General features: G+C 43.3%; 18 non-coding genes across 18 annotated transcripts; 13 read left to right on the forward strand and 5 right to left on the reverse strand.

Annotated features, from left to right (window-relative positions):
• Window positions 1-20: 20 nt before the first annotated feature.
• trnak-cuu lies at window positions 21-93 on the reverse strand. The gene has a single exon. It is a non-coding gene; the product is annotated as a tRNA-Lys (tRNA).
• A 594-nt stretch (window positions 94-687) lies between these two features.
• On the forward strand, window positions 688-781 carry trnai-uau. Its single transcript has 2 exons — window positions 688-725; window positions 746-781. It is a non-coding gene; the product is annotated as a tRNA-Ile (tRNA).
• A 467-nt stretch (window positions 782-1248) lies between these two features.
• Window positions 1249-1321, reverse strand: trnak-cuu. Its single transcript has one exon. It is a non-coding gene; the product is annotated as a tRNA-Lys (tRNA).
• A 594-nt stretch (window positions 1322-1915) lies between these two features.
• On the forward strand, window positions 1916-2009 carry trnai-uau. Its single transcript has 2 exons — window positions 1916-1953; window positions 1974-2009. It is a non-coding gene; the product is annotated as a tRNA-Ile (tRNA).
• Window positions 2010-2663: 654 nt separating this feature from the next.
• trnai-uau lies at window positions 2664-2757 on the forward strand. Its single transcript has 2 exons — window positions 2664-2701; window positions 2722-2757. It is a non-coding gene; the product is annotated as a tRNA-Ile (tRNA).
• Window positions 2758-3411: 654 nt separating this feature from the next.
• Window positions 3412-3505, forward strand: trnai-uau. Its single transcript has 2 exons — window positions 3412-3449; window positions 3470-3505. It is a non-coding gene; the product is annotated as a tRNA-Ile (tRNA).
• A 1151-nt stretch (window positions 3506-4656) lies between these two features.
• trnai-uau lies at window positions 4657-4750 on the forward strand. The gene is made up of 2 exons: window positions 4657-4694; window positions 4715-4750. It is a non-coding gene; the product is annotated as a tRNA-Ile (tRNA).
• A 1151-nt stretch (window positions 4751-5901) lies between these two features.
• On the forward strand, window positions 5902-5995 carry trnai-uau. The gene is made up of 2 exons: window positions 5902-5939; window positions 5960-5995. It is a non-coding gene; the product is annotated as a tRNA-Ile (tRNA).
• Window positions 5996-6479: 484 nt separating this feature from the next.
• On the reverse strand, window positions 6480-6552 carry trnak-cuu. The gene has a single exon. It is a non-coding gene; the product is annotated as a tRNA-Lys (tRNA).
• A 594-nt stretch (window positions 6553-7146) lies between these two features.
• On the forward strand, window positions 7147-7240 carry trnai-uau. Its single transcript has 2 exons — window positions 7147-7184; window positions 7205-7240. It is a non-coding gene; the product is annotated as a tRNA-Ile (tRNA).
• A 1151-nt stretch (window positions 7241-8391) lies between these two features.
• trnai-uau lies at window positions 8392-8485 on the forward strand. The gene is made up of 2 exons: window positions 8392-8429; window positions 8450-8485. It is a non-coding gene; the product is annotated as a tRNA-Ile (tRNA).
• A 1151-nt stretch (window positions 8486-9636) lies between these two features.
• Window positions 9637-9730, forward strand: trnai-uau. The gene is made up of 2 exons: window positions 9637-9674; window positions 9695-9730. It is a non-coding gene; the product is annotated as a tRNA-Ile (tRNA).
• A 484-nt stretch (window positions 9731-10214) lies between these two features.
• Window positions 10215-10287, reverse strand: trnak-cuu. The gene has a single exon. It is a non-coding gene; the product is annotated as a tRNA-Lys (tRNA).
• Window positions 10288-10881: 594 nt separating this feature from the next.
• trnai-uau lies at window positions 10882-10975 on the forward strand. Its single transcript has 2 exons — window positions 10882-10919; window positions 10940-10975. It is a non-coding gene; the product is annotated as a tRNA-Ile (tRNA).
• A 1151-nt stretch (window positions 10976-12126) lies between these two features.
• Window positions 12127-12220, forward strand: trnai-uau. The gene is made up of 2 exons: window positions 12127-12164; window positions 12185-12220. It is a non-coding gene; the product is annotated as a tRNA-Ile (tRNA).
• Window positions 12221-12698: 478 nt separating this feature from the next.
• trnak-cuu lies at window positions 12699-12771 on the reverse strand. Its single transcript has one exon. It is a non-coding gene; the product is annotated as a tRNA-Lys (tRNA).
• Window positions 12772-13365: 594 nt separating this feature from the next.
• Window positions 13366-13459, forward strand: trnai-uau. Its single transcript has 2 exons — window positions 13366-13403; window positions 13424-13459. It is a non-coding gene; the product is annotated as a tRNA-Ile (tRNA).
• A 2098-nt stretch (window positions 13460-15557) lies between these two features.
• trnai-uau lies at window positions 15558-15652 on the forward strand. Its single transcript has 2 exons — window positions 15558-15595; window positions 15616-15652. It is a non-coding gene; the product is annotated as a tRNA-Ile (tRNA).
• The last annotated feature ends 796 nt before the right edge of the window (window positions 15653-16448 follow it).

Raw genomic sequence — 16448 nt, forward strand, 5'->3', positions numbered from 1 at the left:
GCTTCTGCAGTGAAAATAACCACCTAACGTGGGGATCAAACCCACGACACTGAGATTAAGAGTCTCATGCTCTACCGACTGAGCTAGCCAGGTACCTCAACCGTAGTAATGACTTGGTCCAAATATCGTTCAGCTCCATTTCTGCAAAATATGAAGATCAGTGAAAGTGTTGTTGATGGATCCTGTGGTGCAATTGGTTAGCCTGTTTTACTTATACAGCAGTATACAGAAATTAGATGACAAGGTTATGAGTTCAAGCCCCACCAGGAGCAAGTATTCTTATTGAAGCCTCTGCCTGTCTATTTCTTGTCCATAAAAGGAGCATTTATTCAATCCATTTAGGAGGACGTTTAATAGATAATAGGGATGTCATTGAGATGACAGGTCAGAGTGCAGGCAGAGATAGAATACAAAATCATCGTCTTCTCTATCACCAGCTATGCCTGACAAGTCAGCAATGCAGGGTGGCAAGCCTGCTCGAAAGTCCAAGCGTATGGCTGTTTGCGAAGTTTTTTGGTGCTTCGGCTCAGAAAAGAATCACCCCATTTGTGGTTCGAACCCACGAATACGAGATAAAGAGTCTCATTCTCTACCGTCTGAGTTAGCCAGGTAGGTCAATTGTCGGACTGACTCTGACCGAATATTGTACATCTATGTTTGTGCAAAATGTGGTAAACAGGTGATCAGGCTCCTGTGGCGCAATCGGTTAGCGCGTGGTACTTATACAGCAGTGTGCAGCGAAGCAATGCCGAGGTTGTGAGTTCGATCCTCACCAGGAGCATGTACTTTTCTTGAACCCTCTGCCTGTCTATTTATGCTCTACCGACTGAGCTAGCCAGGTTCCTCCAAAGTAGTATTGACTTGGTCCGAATATCGTTCAGCTCCATTTCTGCAAAATATGAAGATCAGTGAAAGTGTTGTAGATGGATCCTGTGGTGCAATTGGTTAGCCTGTTTTACTTATACAGCAGTATACAGAAATTAGATGACAAGGTTACGACTTCAAGCCCCAAGTATTCTTCTAGAAGCCTATGCCTGTCTATTTCTTGTCCATAAAAGGAGCATTTATTCAATCCATTTCGGAGGACGTTTAATAGATAATAGGTATGTCATTGAGATAACAGGTCAGAGTGGAGGAACAGCAAGTATTCAAATTCATAGTCTTCTCTATCACCAGCTATGCCTGACAAGTCAGCAATGCAGGGTGGCTAGACTGCTCGAAAGTCAGTGCTTCTGCAGTGAAAATAACCACCTAACGTGGGGATCAAACCCACGACCCTGAGATTAAGAGTCTCATGCTCTACCGACTGAGCTAGCCAGGTACCTCAACAGTAGTATTGACTTGGTCCGAATATCGTTCAGCTCCATTTCTGCAAAATATGAAGATCAGTGAAAGTGTTGTTGATGGATCCTGTGGTGCAATTGGTTAGCCTGTTTTACTTATACAGCAGTATACAGAAATTAGATGACAAGGTTATGACTTCAAGCCCCACCAGGAGCAAGTATTCTTCTAGAAGCCTATGCCTGTCTATTTCTTGTCCATAAAAGGAGCATTTATTCAATCCATTTAGGAGGACGTTTAATAGATAATAGGGATGTCATTGAGATGACAGGTCAGAGTGCAGGCAGAGATAGAATACAAAATCATCGTCTTCTCTATCACCAGCTATGCCTGACAAGTCAGCAATGCAGGGTGGCAAGCCTGCTCGAAAGTCCAAGCGTATGGCTGTTTGCGAAGTTTTTTGGTGCTTCGGCTCAGAAAAGAATCACCCCATTTGTGGTTCGAACCCACAAATACGAGATAAAGAGTCTCATTCTCTACCGTCTGAGTTAGCCAGGTAGGTCAATTGTCGGACTGACTCTGACCGAATATTGTACATCTATGTTTGTGCAAAATGTGGTAAACAGGTGATCAGGCTCCTGTGGCGCAATCGGTTAGCGCGTGGTACTTATACAGCAGTATGCAGAGAAGCAATGCTGAGGTTGTGAGTTCGATCCTCACCAGGAGCATGTACTTTTCTTGAACCCTCTGCCTGTCTATTTATGCTCTACCAACTGAGCTAGCCAGGTACCTCAACAGTAGTATTGACTTGGTCCGAATATCGTTCAGCTCCATTTCTGCAAAATATGAAGATCAGTGAAAGTGTTGTTGATGGATCCTGTGGTGCAGTCTGTCAGCATGTTGTACTTATACAGCAGTATACAGAAATTAGATGACAAGGTTACGACTTCAAGCCCCACCAGGAGCAAGTATTCTTCTAGAAGCCTATGCCTGTCTATTTCTTGTCCATAAAAGGAGCATTTATTCAATCCATTTAGGAGGACGTTTAATAGATAATAGGGATGACATTGAGATGACAGGTCAGAGTGCAGGCAGAGATAGAATACAAAATCATCGTCTTCTCTATCACCAGCTATGCCTGACAAGTCAGCAATGCAGGGTGGCAAGCCTGCTCGAAAGTCCAAGCGTATGGCTGTTTGCAAAGTTTTTTGGTGCTTCGGCTCAGAAAAGAATCCCCCCATTTGTGGTTCGAACCCACGAATACGAGATAAAGAGTCTCATTCTCTACCGTCTGAGTTAGCCAGGTAGGTCAATTGTCGGACTGACTCTGACCGAATATTGTACATCTATGTTTGTGCAAAATGTGGTAAATAGGTGATCAGGCTCCTGTGGCGCAATCGGTTAGCGCGTGGTACTTATACAGCAGTATGCAGCGAAGCAATGCCGAGGTTGTGAGTTCGATCCTCACCAGGAGCGTGTACTTTTCTTGAACCCTCTGTCTGTCTATTTATGCTCTACCGACTGAGCTAGCCAGGTACCTCAACAGTAGTATTGACTTGGTCCGAATATCGTTCAGCTCCATTTCTGCAAAATATGAAGATCAGTGAAAGTGTTGTTGATGGATCCTGTGGTGCAATTGGTAAGCCTGTTTTACTTATACAGCAGTATACAGAAATTAGATGACAAGGTTATGAGTTCAAGCCCCACCAGGAGCAAGTATTCTTCTTGAAGCCTCTGCCTGTCTATTTCTTGTCCATAAAAGGAGCATTTATTCAATCCATTTAGGAGGACGTTTAATAGATAATAGGGATGTCATTGAGATGACAGGTCAGAGTGCAGGCAGAGATAGAATACAAAATCATCGTCTTCTCTATCACCAGCTATGCCTGACAAGTCAGCAATGCAAGGTGGCAAGCCTGCTTGAAAGTCCAAGCGTATGGCTGTTTGCGAAGTTTTTTGGTGCTTCGGCTCAGAAAAGAATCCCCCCATTTGTGGTTCGAACCCACGAATACGAGATAAAGAGTCTCATTCTCTACCGTCTGAGTTAGCCAGGTAGGTCAATTGTCGGACTGACTCTGACCGAATATTGTACATCTATGTTTGTGCAAAATGTGGTAAATAGGTGATCAGGCTCCTGTGGCGCAATCGGTTAGCGCGTGGTACTTATACAGCAGTATGCAGCGAAGCAATGCCGAGGTTGTGAGTTCGATCCTCACCAGGAGCATGTACTTTTCTTGAACCCTCTGCCTGTCTATTTACGCTCTACCGACTGAGCTAGCCAGGTACCTCAACAGTAGTATTGACTTGGTCCGAATATCGTTCAGCTCCATTTCTGCAAAATATGAAGATCAGTGAAAGTGTTGTTGATGGATCCTGTGGTGCAGTCTGTCAGCATGTTGTACTTATACAGCAGTATACAGAAATTAGATGACAAGGTTACGACTTCAAGCCCCACCAGGAGCAAGTATTCTTCTAGAAGCCTATGCCTGTCTATTTCTTGTCCATAAAAGGAGCATTTATTCAATCCATTTAGGAGGACGTTTAATAGATAATAGGTATGTCATTGAGATAACAGGTCAGAGTGCAGGAACAGCAAGTATTCAAATTCATAGTCTTCTCTATCACCAGCTATGCCTGACAAGTCAGCAATGCAGGGTGGCTAGACTGCTCGAAAGTCAGTGAGTTGGTACTTCTGCATTGAAAATAACCACCTAACGTGGGGATCAAACACACGACCCTGAGATTAAGAGTCTCATGCTCTACCGACTGAGCTAGCCAGGTACCTCAACAGTAGTATTGACTTGGTCCGAATATCGTTCAGCTCCATTTCTGCAAAATATGAAGATCAGTGAAAGTGTTGTAGATGGATCCTGTGGTGCAATTGGTTAGCCTGTTTTACTTATACAGCAGTATACAGAAATTAGATGACAAGGTTATGAGTTCAAGCCCCACCAGGAGCAAGTATTCTTCTTGAAGCCTCTGCCTGTCTATTTCTTGTCCATAAAAGGAGCATTTATTCAATCCATTTAGGAGGACGTTTAATAGATAATAGGGATGTCATTGAGATGACAGGTCAGAGTGCAGGCAGAGATAGAATACAAAATCATCGTCTTCTCTATCACCAGCTATGCCTGACAAGTCAGCAATGCAGGGTGGCAAGCCTGCTCGAAAGTCCAAGCGTATGGCTGTTTGCGAAGTTTTTTGGTGCTTCGACTCAGAAAAGAATCACCCCATTTGTGGTTCGAACCCACGAATACGAGATAAAGAGTCTCATTCTCTACCGTCTGAGTTAGCCAGGTAGGTCAATTGTCGGACTGACTCTGACCGAATATTGTACATCTATGTTTGTGCAAAATGTGGTAAACAGGTGATCAGGCTCCTGTGGCGCAATCGGTTAGCGCGTGGTACTTATACAGCAGTATGCAGCGAAGCAATGCCGAGGTTGTGAGTTCGATCCTCACCAGGAGCATGTACTTTTCTTGAACCCTCTGCCTGTCTATTTATGCTCTACCGACTGAGCTAGCCAGGTACCTCAACAGTAGTATTGACTTGGTCCGAATATCGTTCAGCTCCATTTCTGCAAAATATGAAGATCAGTGAAAGTGTTGTTGATGGATCCTGTGGTGCAGTCTGTCAGCATGTTGTACTTATACAGCAGTATACAGAAATTAGATGACAAGGTTACGACTTCAAGCCCCACCAGGAGCAAGTATTCTTCTAGAAGCCTATGCCTGTCTATTTCTTGTCCATAAAAGGAGCATTTATTCAATCCATTTAGGAGGACGTTTAATAGATAATAGGTATGTCATTGAGATGACAAGTCAGAGTGTAGGAACAGCAAGTATTCAAATTCATAGTCTTCTCTATCACCAGCTATGCCTGACAAGTCAGCAATGCAGGGTGGCTAGACTGCTCGAAAGTCAGTGAGTTGGTGCTTCTGCAGTGAAAATAACCACCTAACGTGGGGATCAAACCCACGACCCTGAGTTTATGAGTCTCATGCTCTACCGACTGAGCTAGCCAGGTACCTCAACAGTAGTATTGACTTGGTCCGAATATTGTTCAGCTCCATTTCTGCAAAATATGAAGATCAGTGAAAGTGTTGTTGATGGATCCTGTGGTGCAGTCTGTCAGCATGTTGTACTTATACAGCAGTATACAGAAATTAGATGACAAGGTTACGACTTCAAGCCCCACCAGGAGCAAGTATTCTTCTAGAAGCCTATGCCTGTCTATTTCTTGTCCATAAAAGGAGCATTTATTCAATCCATTTAGGAGGACGTTTAATAGATAATAGGGATGTCATTGAGATGACAGGTCAGAGTGCAGGCAGAGATAGAATACAAAATCATCGTCTTCTCTATCACCAGCTATGCCTGACAAGTCAGCAATGCAGGGTGGCAAGCCTGCTCGAAAGTCCAAGCGTATGGCTGTTTGCGAAGTTTTTTGGTGCTTCGGCTCAGAAAAGAATCACCCCATTTGTGGTTCGAACCCACAAATACGAGATAAAGAGTCTCATTCTCTACCGTCTGAGTTAGCCAGGTAAGTCAATTGTCGGACTGACTCTGACCGAATATTGTACATCTATGTTTGTGCAAAATGTGGTAAACAGGTGATCAGGCTCCTGTGGCGCAATCGGTTAGCGCGTGGTACTTATACAGCAGTATGCAGAGAAGCAATGCTGAGGTTGTGAGTTCGATCCTCACCAGGAGCATGTACTTTTCTTGAACCCTCTGCCTGTCTATTTATGCTCTACCAACTGAGCTAGCCAGGTACCTCAACAGTAGTGTTGACTTGGTCCGAATATCGTTCAGCTCCATTTCTGCAAAATATGAAGATCAGTGAAAGTGTTGTTGATGGATCCTGTGGTGCAGTCTGTCAGCATGTTGTACTTATACAGCAGTATACAGAAATTAGATGACAAGGTTACGACTTCAAGCCCCACCAGGAGCAAGTATTCTTCTAGAAGCCTATGCCTGTCTATTTCTTGTCCATAAAAGGAGCATTTATTCAATCCATTTAGGAGGACGTTTAATAGATAATAGGTATGTCATTGAGATAACAGGTCAGAGTGCAGGAACAGCAAGTATTCAAATTCATAGTCTTCTCTATCACCAGCTATGCCTGACAAGTCAGCAATGCAGGGTGGCTAGACTGCTCGAAAGTCAGTGAGTTGGTACTTCTGCATTGAAAATAACCACCTAACGTGGGGATCAAACCCACGACCCTGAGATTAAGAGTCTCATGCTCTACCGACTGAGCTAGCCAGGTACCTCAACAGTCGTATTGACTTGGTCCGAATATCGTTCAGCTCCATTTCTGCAAAATATGAAGATCAGTGAAAGTGTTGTAGATGGATCCTGTGGTGCAATTGGTTAGCCTGTTTTACTTATACAGCAGTATACAGAAATTAGATGACAAGGTTATGAGTTCAAGCCCCACCAGGAGCAAGTATTCTTCTTGAAGCCTCTGCCTGTCTATTTCTTGTCCATAAAAGGAGCATTTATTCAATCCATTTAGGAGGACGTTTAATAGATAATAGGGATGTCATTGAGATGACAGGTCAGAGTGCAGGCAGAGATAGAATACAAAATCATCGTCTTCTCTATCACCAGCTATGCCTGACAAGTCAGCAATGCAGGGTGGCAAGCCTGCTCGAAAGTCCAAGCGTATGGCTGTTTGCGAAGTTTTTTGGTGCTTCGACTCAGAAAAGAATCACCCCATTTGTGGTTCGAACCCACGAATACGAGATAAAGAGTCTCATTCTCTACCGTCTGAGTTAGCCAGGTAGGTCAATTGTCGGACTGACTCTGACCGAATATTGTACATCTATGTTTGTGCAAAATGTGGTAAACAGGTGATCAGGCTCCTGTGGCGCAATCGGTTAGCGCGTGGTACTTATACAGCAGTATGCAGCGAAGCAATGCCGAGGTTGTGAGTTCGATCCTCACCAGGAGCGTGTACTTTTCTTGAACCCTCTGCCTGTCTATTTATGCTCTACCGACTGAGCTAGCCAGGTACCTCAACAGTAGTATTGACTTGGTCCGAATATCGTTCAGCTCCATTTCTGCAAAATATGAAGATCAGTGAAAGTGTTGTTGATGGATCCTGTGGTGCAGTCTGTCAGCATGTTGTACTTATACAGCAGTATACAGAAATTAGATGACAAGGTTACGACTTCAAGCCCCACCAGGAGCAAGTATTCTTCTAGAAGCCTATGCCTGTCTATTTCTTGTCCATAAAAGGAGCATTTATTCAATCCATTTAGGAGGACGTTTAATAGATAATAGGTATGTCATTGAGATGACAGGTCAGAGTGTAGGAACAGCAAGTATTCAAATTCATAGTCTTCTCTATCACCAGCTATGCCTGACAAGTCAGCAATGCAGGGTGGCTAGACTGCTCGAAAGTCAGTGAGTTGGTGCTTCTGCAGTGAAAATAACCACCTAACGTGGGGATCAAACCCACGACCCTGAGTTTATGAGTCTCATGCGCTACCGACTGAGCTAGCCAGGTACCTCAACAGTAGTATTGACTTGGTCCGAATATTGTTCAGCTCCATTTCTGCAAAATATGAAGATCAGTGAAAGTGTTGTTGATGGATCCTGTGGTGCAGTCTGTCAGCATGTTGTACTTATACAGCAGTATACAGAAATTAGATGACAAGGTTACGACTTCAAGCCCCACCAGGAGCAAGTATTCTTCTAGAAGCCTATGCCTGTCTATTTCTTGTCCATAAAAGGAGCATTTATTCAATCCATTTAGGAGGACGTTTAATAGATAATAGGGATGTCATTGAGATGACAGGTCAGAGTGCAGGCAGAGATAGAATACAAAATCATCGTCTTCTCTATCACCAACTATGCCTGACAAGTCAGCAATGCAGGGTGGCAAGCCTGCTCGAAAGTCCAAGCGTATGGCTGTTTGCGAAGTTTTTTGGTGCTTCGACTCAGAAAAGAATCACCCCATTTGTGGTTCGAACCCACGAATACGAGATAAAGAGTCTCATTCTCTACCGTCTGAGTTAGCCAGGTAGGTCAATTGTCGGACTGACTCTGACCGAATATTGTACATCTATGTTTGTGCAAAATGTGGTAAACAGGTGATCAGGCTCCTGTGGCGCAATCGGTTAGCGCGTGGTACTTATACAGCAGTATGCAGCGAAGCAATGCCGAGGTTGTGAGTTCGATCCTCACCAGGAGCATGTACTTTTCTTGAACCCTCTGCCTGTCTATTTATGCTCTACCGACTGAGCTAGCCAGGTACCTCAACAGTAGTATTGACTTGGTCCGAATATCGTTCAGCTCCATTTCTGCAAAATATGAAGATCAGTGAAAGTGTTGTTGATGGATCCTGTGGTGCAGTCTGTCAGCATGTTGTACTTATACAGCAGTATACAGAAATTAGATGACAAGGTTACGACTTCAAGCCCCACCAGGAGCAAGTATTCTTCTAGAAGCCTATGCCTGTCTATTTCTTGTCCATAAAAGGAGCATTTATTCAATCCATTTAGGAGGACGTTTAATAGATAATAGGTATGTCATTGAGATGACAAGTCAGAGTGTAGGAACAGCAAGTATTCAAATTCATAGTCTTCTCTATCACCAGCTATGCCTGACAAGTCAGCAATGCAGGGTGGCTAGACTGCTCGAAAGTCAGTGAGTTGGTGCTTCTGCAGTGAAAATAACCACCTAACGTGGGGATCAAACCCACGACCCTGAGTTTATGAGTCTCATGCTCTACCGACTGAGCTAGCCAGGTACCTCAACAGTAGTATTGACTTGGTCCGAATATTGTTCAGCTCCATTTCTGCAAAATATGAAGATCAGTGAAAGTGTTGTTGATGGATCCTGTGGTGCAGTCTGTCAGCATGTTGTACTTATACAGCAGTATACAGAAATTAGATGACAAGGTTACGACTTCAAGCCCCACCAGGAGCAAGTATTCTTCTAGAAGCCTATGCCTGTCTATTTCTTGTCCATAAAAGGAGCATTTATTCAATCCATTTAGGAGGACGTTTAATAGATAATAGGGATGTCATTGAGATGACAGGTCAGAGTGCAGGCAGAGATAGAATACAAAATCATCGTCTTCTCTATCACCAGCTATGCCTGACAAGTCAGCAATGCAGGGTGGCAAGCCTGCTCGAAAGTCCAAGCGTATGGCTGTTTGCGAAGTTTTTTGGTGCTTCGGCTCAGAAAAGAATCACCCCATTTGTGGTTCGAACCCACAAATACGAGATAAAGAGTCTCATTCTCTACCGTCTGAGTTAGCCAGGTAGGTCAATTGTCGGACTGACTCTGACCGAATATTGTACATCTATGTTTGTGCAAAATGTGGTAAACAGGTGATCAGGCTCCTGTGGCGCAATCGGTTAGCGCGTGGTACTTATACAGCAGTATGCAGAGAAGCAATGCTGAGGTTGTGAGTTCGATCCTCACCAGGAGCATGTACTTTTCTTGAACCCTCTGCCTGTCTATTTATGCTCTACCAACTGAGCTAGCCAGGTACCTCAACAGTAGTGTTGACTTGGTCCGAATATCGTTCAGCTCCATTTCTGCAAAATATGAAGATCAGTGAAAGTGTTGTTGATGGATCCTGTGGTGCAGTCTGTCAGCATGTTGTACTTATACAGCAGTATACAGAAATTAGATGACAAGGTTACGACTTCAAGCCCCACCAGGAGCAAGTATTCTTCTAGAAGCCTATGCCTGTCTATTTCTTGTCCATAAAAGGAGCATTTATTCAATCCATTTAGGAGGACGTTTAATAGATAATAGGTATGTCATTGAGATAACAGGTCAGAGTGCAGGAACAGCAAGTATTCAAATTCATAGTCTTCTCTATCACCAGCTATGCCTGACAAGTCAGCAATGCAGGGTGGCTAGACTGCTCGAAAGTCAGTGAGTTGGTACTTCTGCATTGAAAATAACCACCTAACGTGGGGATCAAACCCACGACCCTGAGATTAAGAGTCTCATGCTCTACCGACTGAGCTAGCCAGGTACCTCAACAGTCGTATTGACTTGGTCCGAATATCGTTCAGCTCCATTTCTGCAAAATATGAAGATCAGTGAAAGTGTTGTAGATGGATCCTGTGGTGCAATTGGTTAGCCTGTTTTACTTATACAGCAGTATACAGAAATTAGATGACAAGGTTATGAGTTCAAGCCCCACCAGGAGCAAGTATTCTTCTTGAAGCCTCTGCCTGTCTATTTCTTGTCCATAAAAGGAGCATTTATTCAATCCATTTAGGAGGACGTTTAATAGATAATAGGGATGTCATTGAGATGACAGGTCAGAGTGCAGGCAGAGATAGAATACAAAATCATCGTCTTCTCTATCACCAGCTATGCCTGACAAGTCAGCAATGCAGGGTGGCAAGCCTGCTCGAAAGTCCAAGCGTATGGCTGTTTGCGAAGTTTTTTGGTGCTTCGACTCAGAAAAGAATCACCCCATTTGTGGTTCGAACCCACGAATACGAGATAAAGAGTCTCATTCTCTACCGTCTGAGTTAGCCAGGTAGGTCAATTGTCGGACTGACTCTGACCGAATATTGTACATCTATGTTTGTGCAAAATGTGGTAAACAGGTGATCAGGCTCCTGTGGCGCAATCGGTTAGTGCGTGGTACTTATACAGCAGTATGCAGCGAAGCAATGCCGAGGTTGTGAGTTCGATCCTCACCAGGAGCGTGTACTTTTCTTGAACCCTCTGCCTGTCTATTTATGCTCTACCGACTGAGCTAGCCAGGTACCTCAACAGTAGTATTGACTTGGTCCGAATATCGTTCAGCTCCATTTCTGCAAAATATGAAGATCAGTGAAAGTGTTGTTGATGGATCCTGTGGTGCAGTCTGTCAGCATGTTGTACTTATACAGCAGTATACAGAAATTAGATGACAAGGTTACGACTTCAAGCCCCACCAGGAGCAAGTATTCTTCTAGAAGCCTATGCCTGTCTATTTCTTGTCCATAAAAGGAGCATTTATTCAATCCATTTAGGAGGACGTTTAATAGATAATAGGTATGTCATTGAGATGACAGGTCAGAGTGTAGGAACAGCAAGTATTCAAATTCATAGTCTTCTCTATCACCAGCTATGCCTGACAAGTCAGCAATGCAGGGTGGCTAGACTGCTCAAAAGTCAGTGAGTTGGTGCTTCTGCAGTGAAAATAACCACCTAACGTGGGGATCAAACCCACGACCCTGAGTTTATGAGTCTCATGCGCTACCGACTGAGCTAGCCAGGTACCTCAACAGTAGTATTGACTTGGTCCGAATATTGTTCAGCTCCATTTCTGCAAAATATGAAGATCAGTGAAAGTGTTGTTGATGGATCCTGTGGTGCAGTCTGTCAGCATGTTGTACTTATACAGCAGTATACAGAAATTAGATGACAAGGTTACGACTTCAAGCCCCACCAGGAGCAAGTATTCTTCTAGAAGCCTATGCCTGTCTATTTCTTGTCCATAAAAGGAGCATTTATTCAATCCATTTAGGAGGACGTTTAATAGATAATAGGGATGTCATTGAGATGACAGGTCAGAGTGCAGGCAGAGATAGAATACAAAATCATCGTCTTCTCTATCACCAACTATGCCTGACAAGTCAGCAATGCAGGGTGGCAAGCCTGCTCGAAAGTCCAAGCGTATGGCTGTTTGCGAAGTTTTTTGGTGCTTCGGCTCAGAAAAGAATCACCCCATTTGTGGTTCGAACCCACAAATACGAGATAAAGAGTCTCATTCTCTACCGTCTGAGTTAGCCAGGTAGGTCAATTGTCGGACTGACTCTGACCGAATATTGTACATCTATGTTTGTGCAAAATGTGGTAAACAGGTGATCAGGCTCCTGTGGCGCAATTGGTTAGCGCGTGGTACTTATACAGCAGTATGCAGAGAAGCAATGCTGAGGTTGTGAGTTCGATCCTCACCAGGAGCATGTACTTTTCTTGAACCCTCTGCCTGTCTATTTATGCTCTACCAACTGAGCTAGCCAGGTACCTCAACAGTAGTATTGACTTGGTCCGAATATCGTTCAGCTCCATTTCTGCAAAATATGAAGATCAGTGAAAGTGTTGTTGATGGATCCTGTGGTGCAGTCTGTCAGCATGTTGTACTTATACAGCAGTATACAGAAATTAGATGACAAGGTTACGACTTCAAGCCCCACCAGGAGCAAGTATTCTTCTAGAAGCCTGTCTATTTCTTGTCCATAAAAGGAGCATTTATTCAATCCATTTAGGAGGACGTTTAATAGATAATAGGTATGTCATTGAGATAACAGGTCAGAGTGCAGGAACAGCAAGTATTCAAATTCATAGTCTTCTCTATCACCAGCTATGCCTGACAAGTCAGCAATGCAGGGTGGCTAGACTGCTCGAAAGTCAGTGAGTTGGTACTTCTGCATTGAAAATAACCACCTAACGTGGGGATCAAACCCACGACCCTGAGATTAAGAGTCTCATGCTCTACCGACTGAGCTAGCCAGGTACCTCAAAAATAGTATTGACTTGGTCCGAATATCGTTCAGCTCCATTTCTGCAAAATATGAAGATCAGTGAAAGTGTTGTAGATGGATTCTGTGGTGCAATTGGTTAGCCTGTTTTACTTATACAGCAGCATACAGAAATTAGATGACAAGGTTATGAGTTCAAGCCCCACCAGGAGCAAGTATTCTTCTTGAAGCCTCTGCCTGTCTATTTCTTGTCCATAAAAGGAGCATTTATTCAATCCATTCAGGAGGACGTTTAATAGATAATAGGGATGTCATTGAGATGACAGGTCAGAGTGCAGGCAGAGATAGAATACAAAATCATCGTCTTCTCTATCACCAGCTATGCCTGACAAGTCAGCAATGCAGGGTGGCAAGCCTGCTCGAAAGTCCAAGCGTATGGCTGTTTGCGAAGTTTTTTGGTGCTTCGGCTCAGAAAAGAATCACCCCATTTGTGGTTCGAACCCACGAATACGAGATAAAGAGTCTCATTCTCTACCGTCTGAGTTAGCCAGGTAGGTCAATTGTCGGACTGACTCTGACCGAATATTGTACATCTATGTTTGTGCAAAATGTGGTAAACAGGTGATCAGGCTTCTGTGGCGCAATCGGTTAGCGCGTGGTACTTATACAGCAGTATGCAGCGAAGCAATGCCGAGGTTGTGAGTTCGATCCTCACCAGGAGCATGTACTTTTCTTGAACCCTCTGCCTGTCTATTTATGCTCTACCGACTGAGCTAGCCAGGTACCTCAACAGTAGTGTTGACTTGGTCCGAATATCGTTCAGCTCCATTTCTGCAAAATATGAAGATCAGTGAAAGTGTTGTTGATGGATCCTGTGGTGCAGTCTGTCAGCATGTTGTACTTATACAGCAGTATACAGAAATCAGATGACAAGGTTCCGACTTCAAGCCCCACCAGGAGCAAGTATTCTTCTAGAAGCCTATGCCTGTCTATTTCTTGTCCATAAAAGGAGCATTTATTCAATCCATTTAGGAGGACGTTTAAACTTCTTATGGAGGTGATCCCTGCAGAGGGATAGCTCAGCGGAATTTTCAGAGCGCCACCCATAGTACTTTACTTAGTACTCGTTAAATCTCAAACTTTCATTAAAATACACATGCCAGGTACTGGATTAAAGCTACACTCGTTGTGAATCTAGCCACCAAGTCAGATTTGTAAAATGCTTTTCGGCGAAAGCATGAGAAGCTATTATCTGATAGCATGCACACGAGCTTCTTTGTTGGCACTCCTATATGTCCCATAAACATCACAATTGGGTCTTTTTCCTGATTAAATCCGTCATTGTATACCCAAAATGTAATTTGCTGAAGGCCAGTCTGATGCTGCAAAAAGTCAATTTACAAGACGCAACGTCACTTTTTAAAATTACAAAAGTCGCCTATAAACTTTTACAAATCACTTCAAACGACGTTTCTAAACCAACTTTAGGTATTAATAAACGTTAATGATGTATCAAATTGATCACGGGGCGATCTGTATTCGATAGCAGCAAGTCTGGAAAACATCGTCCATTTTTTCCGTTTCACAACATCCTGTGGTGCGTCAGAAGAAGGGAGGGGTCTATTTGTGTTGCAACCAGGGATAAATTATTCTGATATTGATAGCGATGGTGACATCGTGTGGAAGCTGTAGGCTTTTACAGGGGGTTCGCACATATTTTCCCTCGTCTTAAACAATTGATTGAATGGCGGATGAATATTTTTGTTTTGTTTTTGGTGAACAGTTTTACCAGGGATTTTTACTCCTAAACACGTTCTGTTATAGCCACAGACCCGATTTAACCAGTTTTAGAAACTTCAGAGTGTTTTCTATCCACACATACTTATCATATGCATATACTATATTCCTGGCATGAGTAGCAGGACTTTGAAATGTTGCGGGATTTTTAACAAAAAGCTGCGAAAATTCGCATCATCCATAACAGGTTTTAATAGATAATAGGTATGTCATTGAGATGACAGGTGAGAGTGCAGGAACAGCAAGTATTCAAATTCATAGTCTTCTCTATCACCAGCTATGCCTGACAAGTCAGCAATGCAGGGTGGCTAGACTGCTCGAAAGTCAGTGAGTTGGTGCTTCTGCAGTGAAAATAACCACCTAACGTGGGGATCAAACCCACGACCCTGAGTTTATGAGTCTCATGCTCTACCGACTGAGCTAGCCAGGTACCTCAAAAGTAGTATTGACTTGGTCCGAATATCGTTCAGCTCCATTTCTGCAAAATATGAAGATCAGTGAAAGTGTTGTTGATGGATCCTGTGGTGCAATTGGTTAGCCTGTTTTACTTATACAGCAGTATACAGAAATTAGATGACAAGGTTATGAGTTCAAGCCCCACCAGGAGTAAGTATTCTTCTTGAAGCCTCTGCCTGTCTATTTCTTGTCCATAAAAGGAGCATTTATTCAATCCATTTAGGAGGACGTTTAATAGATAATAGGTATGTCATTGAGATAACAGGTCAGAGTGCAGGCAGAGATAGAATACAAAATCATCGTCTTCTCTATCACCAGCTATGCCTGACAAGTCAGCAATGCAGGGTGGCAAGCCTGCTCGAAAGTCCAAGCGTATGGCTGTTTGCGAAGTTTTTTGGTGCTTCGGCTCAGAAAAGAATCACCCCATTTGTGGTTCGAACCCACGAATACGAGATAAAGAGTGTCATTCTCTACCGTCTGAGTTAGCCAGGTAGGTCAATCGTCGGACTGACTCGGACCGAATATTGTACATCTATGTTTGTGCAAAATATGCTAAACAGGTGATCAGGCTCCTGTGGCGCAATCGGTTAGCGCGTGGTACTTATACAGCAGAATGCAGCGAAGCAATGCCGAGGTTGTGAGTTCAAATCTTCACCAGGAGCATGTACATTTCTTGAACCCTCTGCCTGTCTATTTATGCTCTACCAACTGAGCTAGCGAGGTACCTCAACAGTAGTATTGACTTGGTCCGAATATCGTTCAGCTCCATTTCTGCAAAATATGAAGATCAGTGAAAGTGTTGTTGATGGATCCTGTGGTGCAATCTGTTAGCGTGTTGTACTTATACAGCAGTATACAGAAATTAGATGACAATGTTATGAGTTCAAGCCTTGTAGATAAAGTGTTAGGGAACAGGGAGGTAGCTGTAGATAAAGTGTTAGGGAACAGGGAGGTAGCTGGGTGGTAATTATAGTTTAACTAGGTTTCTAGGATATACAGTGGGGCAAAAAAGTATTTAGTCAGCCACCAATTGTGCAAGTTCTCCCACTTAAAAAGATGAGAGAGACCTGTAATTTTAATCATAGGTACACTTCAACTATGACAGACAAAATGAGAAAGAAAAATCCAGAAAATCACATTGTAGGATTTTTAATGAATTTATTTGCAAATTATGGTGGAAAATAAGTTTTTGGTCAATAACAAAAGTTGATCTCAATACTTTGTTATATACCCTTTGTTGGCAATGACTGAGGTCTAACGTTTTCTGTAAGTCTTCACAAGGTTTTCACACACTGTTGCTGGTATATTGGCCCATTCCTCCATGCAGATCTCCTCTAGAGCAGTGATGTTTTGGGGCTGTTGCTGGGCAACACAGATTTTCAACTCCCTCCAAAGATTTTCTATGGGGTTGAGATCTGGAGACTGGCTAGCTCACTCCAGGACCTTGAAATTCTTCTTA

The sequence above is a fragment of the Oncorhynchus mykiss genome, unplaced genomic scaffold (assembly GCF_013265735.2).
Source record: "Oncorhynchus mykiss isolate Arlee unplaced genomic scaffold, USDA_OmykA_1.1 un_scaffold_272, whole genome shotgun sequence".
In the NCBI taxonomy this organism is placed as follows: Eukaryota; Metazoa; Chordata; class Actinopteri; order Salmoniformes; family Salmonidae; genus Oncorhynchus; species Oncorhynchus mykiss.